The sequence below is a fragment of the Salmo salar genome, chromosome ssa19 (assembly GCF_905237065.1).
Source record: "Salmo salar chromosome ssa19, Ssal_v3.1, whole genome shotgun sequence".
Classification (NCBI taxonomy): domain Eukaryota; kingdom Metazoa; phylum Chordata; class Actinopteri; order Salmoniformes; family Salmonidae; genus Salmo; species Salmo salar.
Genome location: NC_059460.1, coordinates 70631464 through 70646364, shown reverse-complemented (window position 1 = coordinate 70646364; position 14901 = coordinate 70631464). Strand labels below are relative to the sequence as shown.

General features: G+C 41.9%; 1 protein-coding gene across 1 annotated transcript in view; it reads left to right on the top strand.

Annotated features, from left to right (window-relative positions):
• Positions 1-842: 842 nt before the first annotated feature.
• Positions 843-14901, top strand: part of boc (BOC cell adhesion associated, oncogene regulated) — a 113962-nt gene continuing 99903 nt past the window's right edge. The window contains exon 1 of the mRNA XM_045702660.1: positions 843-1376. The gene's annotated coding sequence lies outside the window, so the exon portion shown is untranslated. The remainder of the gene's footprint in view (positions 1377-14901) is intronic.

Below are 14901 nucleotides of genomic sequence, written 5' to 3'. Positions count from 1 at the left end.
TGTGTGTGTGTGTGTGTGTGTGTGTACAGTACATCCATGCGTGTTGGGGGTGTATCCTTACTTTATGAGTGAGCATGTCTAACTATGGGCACTGTTTAGTGTATTAGTTGAATGAACAGTGAGTGTGATCATTTCGCCTATAATATCATCAGTCCCATGCATACCAATAGCATTTGGATATTAACTAGCAGGGGGTGCATAAAGGATAGGCTGGACCAACCGCACACTGGCACTAACACACACACACACACACACACACACACACACACACACACACACACACACACACACACACACACACACACACACACACCAAACACACACTTCACACACTTCACACACTTTCACCTGAACAAGAGCAACAGGTGTCACAAACCAGCACGGCTTTGTATGCCAATGACACCCCTGCTGTGTTGCAATAACCTCTCAGGTACATGGTGGGAGTTCCTCCATTCAGCCAGGGGATAAGGTTGCCAGATTCCCACCAACCCCCCACCCCCCTCCACCACCACCACCAACTGGCCCGTATCAAACCCCTGTGATCTTAGTCAGAATATTCAGTTACTAATGAACTGGACAGGAATGGCTCCGTTTGGCCCCCTCATTTCAAAGTGTGCTGATTGAAGTGAAGTAGAGAATTCCAGAGGCGAGCTCGCGGGGGTTCTTTGCTGTGATCACTGTGGTATGAGACAGAGTGTGTGAGAGAGTAGTGAGATGCCTCTGACTGCGTCTGCCTCCTGCACACAACACGCCACAGCTGCGCAAGAGAGAGAGAGGCTTGCGGGCTTCAATGGACAGGGGTCGATAAAAACTCTTTGGGAACAACGCATACCAAATCAGGGGAACACACCCGTCTAGGGGAGGGGGGGCGTCTTTTTCTCCCCACACCACATTTCACTTTTGGGAACTTGTTTTTCTTTAGCTCATGTACTTATCTTATTAAACTCCTTTACGCACAGGTACATACATGAGTTGAAACAACACTTTATCATCGCGCACGGCGGTAAGATCTACGGTGCGGTGAAACTAGAGTGTTTTTGGGGGGAAACTAGACGGCTTTACCAAACGTTGGGATTTGGGAGCGAGTCCCTATTGTTCAAATCCCTCCCCCTTCTTGGGAAGAGGGAGGACCCGAAAAGGCGTTGCAAAAGAGAGAATTGTTTGCAAGCTCAGTCATCCAAAAACGGCCTTTCAATGTGAGAACTTGGGGAGCCGAAGAAAATGTCGGTGGCATCGCAGTAAATTACTAAAGCAGTTGCTTTAGAGGGAAAAGAAAAAGTGAAAAGTGTTTTTTCCCGAAAATTTACTGAAGTAAAAAGCGGAGAAGGAGATCAAGTGGTGTCGGGAGGAGTGAATTCCAAATAAAGCACGTTTTGGTAAGTTTTTATCTCTGCTAATGATCCATGTTTTGCACTACTACACGAAGTAATAACACATGCGTTACAAGTTAACAATATACTTGTATTCGTGGAATAACGGCTGCTATCGAGGTATCATATTTTACGCACGTATGTGTGGTAACATAATTGGTGTACGTTTAGTGTTTCCCATGTTCTTATGTGGATGCGGGTACCTTACTAACTTTGTGAGCAACAATTGTTTTGTTTCCACGTCTTTATTTAATTGAATTACCTTTCAGTCCAACTCAATAGAAACAAAGACTGCGCGTAATATTTGGGATATGGAACGAAACGGTCATGAAAAATACGAATTTTGAAATGTTATTTTAGAAAGGTTGTAAAAGACAGTTTTGGGACACATTGAGTGAATGTGGTAGCTTTCGGCTGCGCTATCATTTCTGCCTTCAGTATTCGGGATTTGCGTCCTTTTTTGCAAAAGTCGTTTCTCTAACTTTTCATCTTGGTGTGTGAATACGTTTTTTATTATGTTCGTGATATAAATATATATGATTTGTGATTCAAAGTTCTCATTTTAAGACCAATAGTGTGTCGATTTTTGCAGGCCTTAGCCTGTAGTCGTTCCCATAGAGAGTAACAGAAAACAGACACCGCAAGCACTGCCAAATTCCATCCCCATATTATTGGTTCCATGCCTACATCTTATTTATTAGTCTGATTCACCATAAAATGGCCTGAACAGATTTTGTTTCTCATGACGCAAAGCTTTAACATCACTAATTGCGTGCTTTTAATAACCCACTCCTCTCATCATTAAACCAAACTTCCACTGTGCAAGAATAACCTTATTACAATAAATTGACAGCTGGTCAACTCTTCTGAACCATCAATGTGGTGGAATGCCTAAATGTATTTTAGCTGCAAGCTGTCAAGGGCGTCTCATCCCACTGGGAACAGATGTCAGTTCAAAGTCTATTTTTGATTAACATTTGGTTGAGTTTTCAACAACTGTGAATTCAACGTGAAATCAAAATAAAATATCATCATGACATTGAATTTAGGTTAAAAGTTGGATGAAAAAAATTGGTGTAAACTACTTAAGTAAAAATATTTTAAAGTACTACTTCAGTAGTTTTTTGGGGTATCTGTACTTTACTATTTATATTTTGGACAACTTTTACTTTTACTTCGCTACATTCCTAAGGAAAATAATGTACTTTTTACTCCACACATTTTCCCTGACACCCAAAAGTACTCGTTACATTTTGACTGCTTAGCAGGACAGGAAAATGGTCCAGTTCGCACACTGATCAAGAGAACATCATCAAGTGAACACCTAGTGCCTCTGATCTGGCGGACTCACTAAACACAAATGCATATTTTATAAATGGTGCTGTCTGCTTTGCTTAATATAAGGAATTTGAAATTATTTATACTTTTACTTTTGATACTTAAGTATATTTAGAATCAAATACTTTTAGACTTTTACTCAAGTACTGTTTTACCGGGTGACGTTTACTTGAGTAACTTTCTATTAAGGTTTCTATACATTTACTCAAGAATGACAATTGGGTACTTCTTCCACCACTTGAAAAAAATAGGAACTTCCCTTACATTGATGATTTTTTTGCAAATCCAATACGTTTCTCCGTTGATTCAAAGTCATCACATTAGAATTATTTTGTTGAAATGACATGGAAACAACGTTGATTCAACCAGTTTTTGCCAAGTGGGATATCATCCCTTTACTGAGGAATGATTTAATGAGAAAATGCTTTTTCTAATCCAGTGGCGCTAATGAGCTCTTGGCGAGTCTTCGCATGGGTGTCATTCTCACACTGGGGGGGGGCTCGGGTTTCGTACCTCCAGGTGTCGTTTTGTTATTTGGATTACATTTAGCCTGACTCACTCGCATAGAAAAAACACCACAATTAAACTGACAAGACACCATGTCAGTTTGAGAGAAGAGATTCTTTCAGCTCAATCCATGATGTTAGTCAGATTAAAGGTCGAGAAGAATTATCTCTTCAATTAAACTGAATAAGTGAATTGGTTTACCAAGAGGCTATGTATGTTTGGCGTTGGTTGCTGTGCCTCTGTCTAAATATAAGGAACCTCTTGTTTGGTAGCTATGGTGCGGTAGAGTTTGTTGTTGATCATCGGCGGACGGGTGGATCAAAGCTATTCTCTAATTGATTCCAGTCTGCCTGGGTTTCTTTCCTTTCCCAGTCTTCTGACCTTATTTGGTGGCGCAGTTATGAGCAGCCATTAGCTATGCACTGATGAACGCACACATTTTACCATTCCATTTCCATGCCAGCCCAACATTAACCACTCGTTGGTAACAACAGGGTTAAAGACAAGGGTTGGTCCATATGCCTATTTTGGAAAGATAACATCAGGCCTTGAAGTACTGTGAGTTGTTAAAAACACATGGCAGGTCCTTATTTTTGTTGCCTTAATAGGTGTGTGTTTGACATTGTTTTGGTCCACTCTCAGTAGGTATGTCTTCATCTGTCCATTGGAAACTTGGCTAGGATAATCTATCCCTGCCTGGGTATGTCTTCTTGGATAGTTCTTGGATAGTTCTGGTTCTGGCTATAATAACTTTGGGTAGGATAGCTCTTTTACTGGCTATGTTCTGGCTATGAGTCCATGGTTAGTGGTTACACTGAGTAGGTTCTGGTTGCTGTGTCTTGTTCTGCTTCTGACGCCATGGATATAGATTGGATATAGTCCATGGATATAGATTGGATATAGTCCATGGATATAGATTGGATATAGTCCATGGATATAGATTGGATATAGTCCATGGATATAGCTTGGATATAGTCCATGGATATAGCTTGGATATAGTCCATGGATATAGATTGGATATAGTCCATGGATATAGATTGGATATAGTCCATGGATATAGATTGGATATAGTCCATGGATATAGATTGGATATAGTCCATGGATATAGATTGGATATAGTCCATGGATATAGCTTGGATATAGTCCATGGATATAGATTGGATATAGTCCATGGATATAGATTGGATATAGTCCATGGATATAGATTGGATATAGTCCATGGATATAGATTGGATATAGTCCATGGATATAGATTGGATATAGTCCATGGATATAGATTGGATATAGTCCATGGATAGTTTTTGTTCTGGCTATGACTCTGGGTGGATAGTTATTATTCTGCATGTGGGACTTTTGAAGTTCTGACTGTGGAAAGGTTTATTGTTTTCTTAGAGGGTGTAGCATTTCTGTTAATTGACAAGAGGAGACAACCTCCTGAGGGTAGGCTTTCATCTGTGCTACAGCGGGTACAATCATGCAGTCATAGCAGCCTGCAGGCAGCTATCTGCGGGCCTGTGTGTGTGTGTGTGTGTGTGTGTGTGTGTGTGTGTGTGTGTGTGTGTGTGTGTGTGTGTGTGTGTGTGTGTGTGTGTGTGTGTGCCTGACTCTGTGTGTGTGTGTGTGTGCCTGACTCTGTGTGTGTGTGTGTGTGTGCCTGACTGTGTGTGTGTGTGTGTGTGTGCCTGACTGTGTGTGTGTGTGCCTGACTCTGTGTGTGTGTGTGTGCCTGACTCTGTGTGTGTGTGTGCGGCCTGACTCTGTGTGTGTGTGTGTGTGTGTGCGTGATGGTTCTCCAATCAGGATTATGTCTTTACACAGGAATGTGCAGCTTGTCACTCTCGTGTTGAACATTTCCCTCTCAGGATGACCTGCATGTTCCAGTGAAGTCAGATCACAGTGTATGATAGGATGTGTATTTCTCGTAGCGTGCACTGTGGAGTGTGTGTGTGAAAGAGAGATACTTTAGGCCAGGGATGGGCCACGTTGATGGGGGTAGGGGCCACAAAAAAATCTGAATTCATCATGAGGGGCAGCAGTGGCTTGTGGGTCTGCATACTCACATCCATACCCACAAATGCAGTCAGAGCCGGCCCTAGCTTTTTAGGGGCCCTAAGTGAAATTTTGTTGGGGGGTTCCCCCCAATTGTGAGCAAAACATTTTAGCGGCCCCCTTCTTGACAGCGGAGATAACCAAATTGAAGTTTTAGAGTTCATTTCATGCAATTCTACACGTTGCCATAGGGTGGAAAGACATTTTTGCAGTTTTTAATATGGTGAGACGGACAAACAAAATCAATGGGGGGGCCCCACGGTCGGATATTCAACCATGATTTCTACAAGTTTAGATATCTGTCCGCTAGACTCATTTACCAATCTACATTTCTTTGACTGTCAGTGACTGACATAACAAGATAAAAACGGCTGATGCACAACCACATTTAGACATTTCACCTCGTGTGTTCTACTATTCTATCTCTCAACAGTAAGACTCCTACTGAGTTCCCAAAAATATAGATCTAAAAAAAAAAGATTTGGTGGTAGGATTGATTAGTGGGTCAGCTAGTTGCACATCCCTGCTTTAGGCTGTAGTAGGGTGTGTGTATCTGTCATTACATGGAGTCTATCCATATTAGCTGGTTCTACTAGTGTTGTAGTATAATAGAGTGATTATACACACACACACATAGCCAACAATGAAGGCTTGCTGTGGCTTGGTTGAACATTCTCCCAGAGCTCATACCTATTCCTCTGTAGTTTTCCATACAGGGCGTTCTGGCTGTGTAGTTGACATATTGTGCTTTAGGGTTATAGGGCTTGTAGGGTCAGCTTGCTCTTGTCCTGAAGGTTTCAGGTGTCCAGACTGGAGCGGCAGGTGGCCAGGGTGCAGTACCCTCCCCTGGGGCTCCGAGCCGCCCTGCCTCCGCGGCCAGACCTTGCATACCTCACTAGCCTTCCACAGCCTCTCCCACACAGGACAAAAGGGGAGAGGTGATGGGGAGAGAGGAGAGAGAGAGGGAGGGGTGGGGGAGGGTTGGAGAAAAGGAGGTGGAGGAGAGAGGAATGGACGAGGAAGGGATGGAGAAAATAGTTGTGGAGGAGAGACGGGTGGAAGGGTGAAAGAGAAAGGGAGGGTGGCAGGTAGCCTAGTGGTTAGAGCGTTGGGCCAGTAACCAAAAGGTTGCTGGATCAAATCCCCGAGCTGACAAGGTAAAAATCTGTCGTTCTGCCCCTGAACAAGGCAGTTAACCCACTGTTCCCCGGTAGGCCGTCATTGTAAATAAGAATTAGTTCTTAACTGACTTGCCTAGTTAAATAAAGGTTAAAAAAATAAAAAGGGGAGGACAGATGTAAAGGAGAGCGGTAGCCATGGAGGAGTGAAAAGTCAGCATAGTTTGAGAGGTAGACGGTGTTTTGGCCTTTTAGAGGTGTTGTATGTCTCTTTCTGAGACCTGTCACAGTGATAATACAGTACCACACTGAGACACCCGTATGTTTGAATAAACACATGTGTGATCTCCAGCATCAGTCACCTCTAGTTGAGTTGACGCTGCTGTTTGTGAGAGACTGGCATAGTGTTGTCAGATCATTGATAAACTCCAGAGACTAGTGTGTACTAAGTAGATATTTGTTCACCCTCTCAAAGGCCATTCTCCATGAGCACCACCTAGGACGGCAGCACTCCGACTGAAACCTCTCAGTACAGTAGTACCCTCTCTCTGTTTCTGTCTTGTTTCTCTCCCCCCCCTTTCGCTCTTTCTCTCACTCACTCTCTCTCCTCTCTTTCTCCCCTTGCCCTTTCTCTCTCTCTCTCTCTTTCCCCCTTCGCTCTTTCTCTCACTCACTCTCTCTCCTCACTCTCTCTCTCTTTCCCCCTTCGCTCTTTCTCTCACTCACTCTCTCTCCTCACTCTCTCTCTCTTTCCCCCTTCGCTCTTTCTCTCACTCACTCTCTCTCCTCACTCTCTCTCTCTTTCTCACCTTGCTCTTTCTCTATCTCTCTCTCACTCTCTCTCTCACACACACACACACACACACACACACACACACACACACACACACACACACACACACACACACACACACTGTTGAACAGTTTGTGAGAACAGAACCCCTCGGAGCCATTAACTTATTTTGGTTCCCAATGATTTATTCTCCCTCCATTCTTGCACACCATCTTGTGCCAATGTGTTGTGAATGAGTTATAACTCTCTGGGACAGTTGTTGGAATGTTACTGTTGTTTATGACAGACAGTCTGCTCTAGGGACGGATCAACCAATGTCTTACTCTTCACTTACACTCAAAGTGGTTTTTCATTGGTTATTGTTTGCATATCTGGTTGTTTCTGTGGCTAGGAGTCACTTTTCTCTGTCCAGTAGTCGAAAAGGGAGTAACTGATTATAAAAAAACTAACTGTTATCAGTTACGTTACCAGCAAAAATGTAATCCGATTACAGATACTTTTGAAAAACTAGATGATTACTTCTTGGATTACATAAAAATTTAGAAAGGATGCTTGTGAAAAAATACATTATGACATTTTTCTGTTTTCTCAATGACATTTAATCAGCATTCAAAAAAGGCGCAAGTTTAAGTTTGTTCCACCTGAGCGAGTCTGACCACCAATCAGAGACCACTGTGATGACACACCAAATGATGACCACCAATCAGAGACCACTGTGATGACACACCAAATGATGACCACCAATCAGAGACCACTGTGATGACACACCAAATGATGACCACCAATCAGAGACCACTGTGATGACACACCAAATGATGACCACCAATCAGAGACCACTGTGATGACACACCAAATGATGACCACCAATCAGAGACCACTGTGATGACACACCAAATGATGACCACCAATCAGAGACCACTGTGATGACACACCAAATGATGACCACCAATCAGAGACCACTGTGATGACACACCAAATGATGACCACCAATCAGAGACCACTGTGATGACACACCAAATGATGACCACCAATCAGAGACCACTGTGATGACACACCAAATGATGACCACCAATCAGAGACCACTGTGATGACACACCAAATGATGACCACCAATCAGAGACCACTGTGATGACACACCAAATGATGACCACCAATCAGAGACCACTGTGTTGACACACCAAATGATGACCACCAATCAGAGACCACTATGATGACACACCAAATGTGTTTGATGGATCCTTTTTGTCTTCTAATGCCTCTTAGGGGGAAAGTAATCAGATTACATTCATGAGTTTAGATAATCCAAAAGTTACGTGACTAATTACAATTTTGGACAGGTAAATAGTAACTGTAACAGATTACATTTAGAAACTAACCTACCAAACCTGCAGTAGTATTTCAGGGTCCGGGGTTGTTGAGTTTGTTCTCTGATTCAAAAGACGTGCACTTTTTCAGTTAGTATCAGGAAGAAAGACGATGGTGATTTGATTTCAGTTAGTATCAGGAAGAAAGGCGATGGTGATTTGATTTCAGTTAGTATCAGGAAGAAAGACGATGGTGATTTGATTTCAGTTAGTATCAGGAAGAAAGGCGATGGTGATTTGATTTCAGTTAGTATCAGGAAGAAAGACGATGGTGATTTGATTTCAGTTAGTATCAGGAAGAAAGGCGATGGTGATTTGATTTCAGTTAGTATCAGGAAGAAAGACGATGGTGATTTGATTTCAGTTAGTATCAGGAAGAAAGACGATGGTGATTTGATTTCAGTTAGTATCAGGAAGAAAGGCGATGGTGATTTGATTTCAGTTAGTATCAGGAAGAAAGACGATGGTGATTTGATTTCAGTTAGTATCAGGAAGAAAGGCGATGGTGATTTGATTTCAGTTAGTATCAGGAAGAAAGACGATGGTGATTTGATTTCAGTTAGTATCAGGAAGAAAGACGATGGTGATTTGATTTCAGTTAGTATCAGGAAGAAAGGCGATGGTGATTTGATTTCAGTTAGTATCAGGAAGAAAGGCGATGGTGATTTGATTTCAGTTAGTATCAGGAAGAAAGGCGATGGTGATTTGATTTCAGTTAGTATCAGGAAGAAAGGCGATGGTGATTTGATTTCAGTTAGTATCAGGAAGAAAGGCGATGGTGATTTGATTTCAGTTAGTATCAGGAAGAAAGGCGATGGTGATTTGATTTCAGTTAGTATCAGGAAGAAAGGCGATGGTGATTTGATATGGGTCCTACTACCATCATAGGCAAAGGTGATCAAACTAATGTATTTCTCAGGACTGCATGTCATCATTATTCCCAGACATGTGGAAACCTGTCTCTTAACTGGATGGATGGAGTATGGCGTCTTTCCCTGGCCTGGGATAATACCACGAGTCTATTTCTGTTGCCTCACTCATAAATCAAAAGAACTGGTCTGAGAACAGCAGCACAGTAGTTTGTGATGCTATCTTGTCCTGGTGTGACAGCGAGCTGCACAGGTCTTGCTGTGCAGATTATCCTAGTTTCTGCCTGTGTTCGTTTGTCTATTGCTATTGGCACAGGTCTGTGTATTGTCAGTCTGCACATGTGCAGTCCTGTGTTTTGGCCTGCTTCTCTTTTAGTCCGGAATGACATCAATATCGTTTGAGTGACGGGACACATGGAACTCCTCTGGCCGTGCTATAACGTCTGTCAGAGAGTCTCACTCTCACACACTCTCACACACACACACACTCACACACACACACTCTCTCACACACACACACACACACACACACACACACACACACACACACACACACACACACACACACACACACACACACACACACACACACACACACCTGAACTTTATTACTATGTAATAAGCATTCTATTAGTTCTCTATAGCATTTGACCCCTATCTCTTAGCTATCTCTCTCCTTTCTCTATGCCATAGCCCTATATTTTCTCTATGCCATTGCCCTATATTTTCTCTATGCCATTGCCCTATATTTTCTCTATGCCATTGCCCTATATTTTCTCTATGCCATAGCCCTATATTTTCTCTATGCCATAGCCCTATATTTTCTCTATGCCATAGCCCTATATTTTCTCTATGCCATTGCCCTATATTTTCTCTATGCCATAGCCCTATATTTTCTCTATGCCATAGCCCTATATTTTCTCTATGCCATTGCCCTATATTTTCTCTATGCCATAGCCCTATATTTTCTCTATGCCATTGCCCTATATTTTCTCTATGCCATTGCCCTATATTTTCTCTATGCCATAGCCCTATATTTTCTCTATGCCATTGCCCTATATTTTCTCTATGCCATAGCCCTATATTTTCTCTATGCCATTGCCCTATATTTTCTCTATGCCATAGCCCTATATTTTCTCTATGCCATTGCCCTATATTTTCTCTATGCCATTGCCCTATATTTTCTCTATGCCATTGCCCTATATTTTCTCTATGCCATAGCCCTATATTTTCTCTATGCCATAGCCCTATATTTTCTCTATGCCATAGCCCTATATTTTCTCTATGCCATTGCCCTATATTTTCTCTATGCCATAGCCCTATATTTTCTCTATGCCATTGCCCTATATTTTCTCTATGCCATTGCCCTATATTTTCTCTATGCCATAGCCCTATATTTTCTCTATGCCATTGCCCTATATTTTCTCTATGCCATAGCCCTATATTTTCTCTATGCCATTGCCCTATATTTTCTCTATGCCATAGCCCTATATTTTCTCTATGCCATAGCCCTATATTTTCTCTATGCCATTGCCCTATATTTTCTCTATGCCATTGCCCTATATTTTCTCTATGCCATTGCCCTATATTTTCTCTATGCCATTGCCCTATATTTTCTCTATGCCATTGCCCTATATTTTCTCTATGCCATTGCCCTATATTTTCTCTATGCCATAGCCCTATATTTTCTCTATGCCATAGCCCTATATTTTCTCTATGCCATAGCCCTATATTTTCTCTATGCCATAGCCCTATATTTTCTCTATGCCATTGCCCTATATTTTCTCTATGCCATTGCCCTATATTTTCTCTATGCCATAGCCCTATATTTTCTCTATGCCATTGCCCTATATTTTCTCTATGCCATAGCCCTATATTTTCTCTATGCCATTGCCCTATATTTTCTCTATGCCATTGCCCTCCCTCATTTTCTCTTATTTTTTCCCAAGGCTGTTTCTTATATCTCTGTTCTATCACCTCTGTGCTAGATGCCCCCTTGTTGTCCCCCATGATGAAACCAGGGAAGGGACTGTGGATCTGTCTCCGTCCGTTATTATGTTCGTTCGTTCATTGGTCAAACGCGATATCTCAGACAGCACTTGCCCGTTTTTGACGAACCTTGGTTGAATGATGCAGCTAAATTTGGTATGCATGTTGCAAACACCGTCAAGACTTAACATATGTAAGAACATTCATATCGACCTCACGGTGGCGCTATAACTTGATCTGTTTGACTCAGTGATGAAATTTGGCACACATGCTCAGGGATATGAGTCTAGCTAACCTAGACTATATCTCAAACACCACTGGCCCGATTTTGATGAGACTTGGGTGAATGATGGGTCTTGCCATAGAGATGCGTCATTTACAAAATTACACTGATCGGCCCAAGAGGGGCACTGGATCGTTTGAGGGGGACGCAATGTTTAATTTTGCCTTGTTCTATATGTATCTTTCTCTCTCTCAATTTCTCTCTTTCTCTGTCCTCTCTCCCTGCCTCCTTAGAGAGAGCAGTATAGGAGGAGGCAGGATGGGCTGGGCTGGCTGGGCTGGGCTCTCCTGGTTCCTACTGAATAATAGGGAGACATTTCTCTTGATTTATAATTGGTTCTATTCACTCTGATGTATGAGCTGCCAAACGAGCTAGGGGCCCCTTCCATTCCCCTCCTTCCTCTCTCTGTCCCCTCCCCCTGCCCTCCCTCCCTCCACTGCAGCCTTGGAAGAACTCACAGGGAGTAGGTTGTATGTATGTGCACATGTGTTTTATCACTCTTTTGTTGCTGCCAATTCCCCTGCACAGCAGGGAATGCAAACCTGTAGTGTATTTCAGTTTTATAACATTTTCTAAAGTTTGTCATTTCCACTTTGAACTTTCAGACTTGACTTGCCCTAATGAAAATATATCAACCCCTACAAAAATGTTTATTAATTATAATCCACGTAATAATTCAAATTTCCTGTGGATGCAGGATAATTTTTTTCCCTGTTGTATCAAACTGGCTCAAATTAAGATCCTACATCTGTAAGAATGACAACCTTTCGGAAGTGCCAAGATGGCGGACTGAACGTAGCTAAAGTTGAAGTCGGAAGTTTACATACACTTAGGTTGGAGTCATTAAAACTCATTTTTCAACCACTCCACACATATCTTGTTAACAAACTATAGTTTTGGCAAGTCGGTTAGGACATCTACTTTGTGCATGACACAAGTCATTTTTCCAACAATTGTTTACAGACAGATTATTTCACTTATAATTCACTGTATCACAATTCCAGTGGGTCAGAAGTTTACATACACTAAGTTGACTGTGCCTTTAAACAGCTTGGAAAATTCCAGAAAATGATGTCATGGCTTTAGAAGCTTCTGACAGACTAATTTACATAATTTGAGTCAATTGGAGGTGTACCTGTGGATGTATTTTAAGGCCTACCTTCAAACTCAGTGCCTCTTTGCTTGACATCATGGGAAAATCAAAAGAAATAAGCCAAGACCTCAACAACATTTTTGTAGACCTCCACAAGTCTGGTTCATCATTGGGAGCAATTTCCAAATGCCTGAACGTACCACGTTCATCTGTACAAGCAATAGTACGCAAGTATAAACACCATGGGACCACGTAGCCGTCATACCGCTCAGGAAGGAGACGCGTTCTGTTTCCTAGAGATGAACGTACTTTGCTGCGAAAAGTGCAAATCAATCCCAGAACAACAGCAAAGGACCTTGTGAAGATGCTGGAGGAAACAGGTACAAAAGTATCTATATCCACAGTAAAACGAGTCCTATATCACCAGAACCTGAAAGGCCACTCAGCAAGGAAGAAGCCACTGCTCTAAAACCACCATTAAAAAAGCCAGACTACAGTTTGCAACTGCACATGGGGATAAATATCATACTTTTTGGAGAAATGTCCTCTGGTCTGATGAAACAAAAATAGAACTGTTTGGCCATAATGACCATCGTTATGTTTTGAGGGAAAAGGGGGAGGCTTGCAAGCCGAAGAACACCATCTCAACCGTGAAGCACGGGGGTGGCAGCATCATGTTGTGGGGGTGCTTTGCTGCAGGACTGGTGCCCTTCACGAAATAGATGGCATCATGAAGAGGGAAAATGATGTGGATATATTGAAGCAACATCTCAAGACATCAGTCAGGAAGTTAAAGCTTGGTCGCAAGTGAGTCTTCCAAATGGACAATGACCCCAAGCATACTTCCAAAGTTGTGGCAAAATGGCTTAAGGACTACAAAGTCAAGGTATTGGAGTGGCCATCACTAAGCTCTGACCTCAATCCTATAGAACATTTGTGGGAAGAACTTAAAAAGCATGTGCGAGCAAGGAGGCCTACAAACCTGACTCAGTTACACCAGCTCTGTCAGGATGAATGGGCCAAAATTCACCCAACCTATTGTGGGAAGCTTGTGGAAGGCTACCTGAAACGTTTAACCAAAGTTAAAATAAAGTGTTGATCCTAACTGACCTAAGACAGGGAATTTGTACTAGGATTACATGTCATGAATTGTGAAAAACGGAGTTTAAATGTATTTGGCTAAGGTGTATGTAAACTTCTGACTTCAACTGTATGTAGACCACCTCAAGATAAAAACATAATATTGAATATCGGTAAGTTAGACTAAATATTAGCACTACACGATCCGGTGGGTGATCGCCTTCAATCTGGATAACAACACAAAACAAATCTTCAGATGAGAGACATTTATCGACAAATATTCTGAAACCAAGCAACACCCAAACATGATGGAGAGTAAGACGGGGAAACCTATTTCAAAACAAAAACGTGACTTTTATACAGACACAGATGATTTCATATTTTCACCAGTGGGAAGGGTAAAGGTCGAAACCGATCTGTTAAAAAAATCAATAAATGACAAACTGGGTATCCTTGAACTAGTCAGTAAGGATATAAAGAGTTGAAGGCCTTGAGATGAGTGATGAAAAAGCTGCGACACTGGAGAAAGACACAAACAGGCTAAAAGGGACAGTCGATAAGATGAAATCTGAAGTTAATGAATTTAAAAAGGAGAATACCGTTCTGAGAGAAGCCTTACTTGACATACAGACTAGATCCATGAGAGAGAATCTGGTACTTACAGGTATCCAAGAGAAAGAAGTTCCTGAATCTGTAGTTAGAGTTCCTCCTTACAGCGCTTCAGATCCCACGCCAAGCTATCGACAAAATCCAACTTGAACGTGTACACCGCTTCGGACAGAGAGGGCAGAGGTATGAACGCCCAATCGTTGCCAAATTTGCTTTCTTTAAAGATAAAATAATGGTTAAAAGACTTGCTGGCAAGAAAATTGTCATGAATGTCCAGTTCCCAAAGGAAATTGCAGAATGTTCTGTATCCAATTTTCAAGGAAAATAGATAGAAAGGTAAACGAGTAGCTCTCGTCGTCGATAAACTATATATTGATAACCAGTTGTTCAGAGACACGAAGACTACTCCATGGCTATTTAAAAAATGACTAAGTTCTCA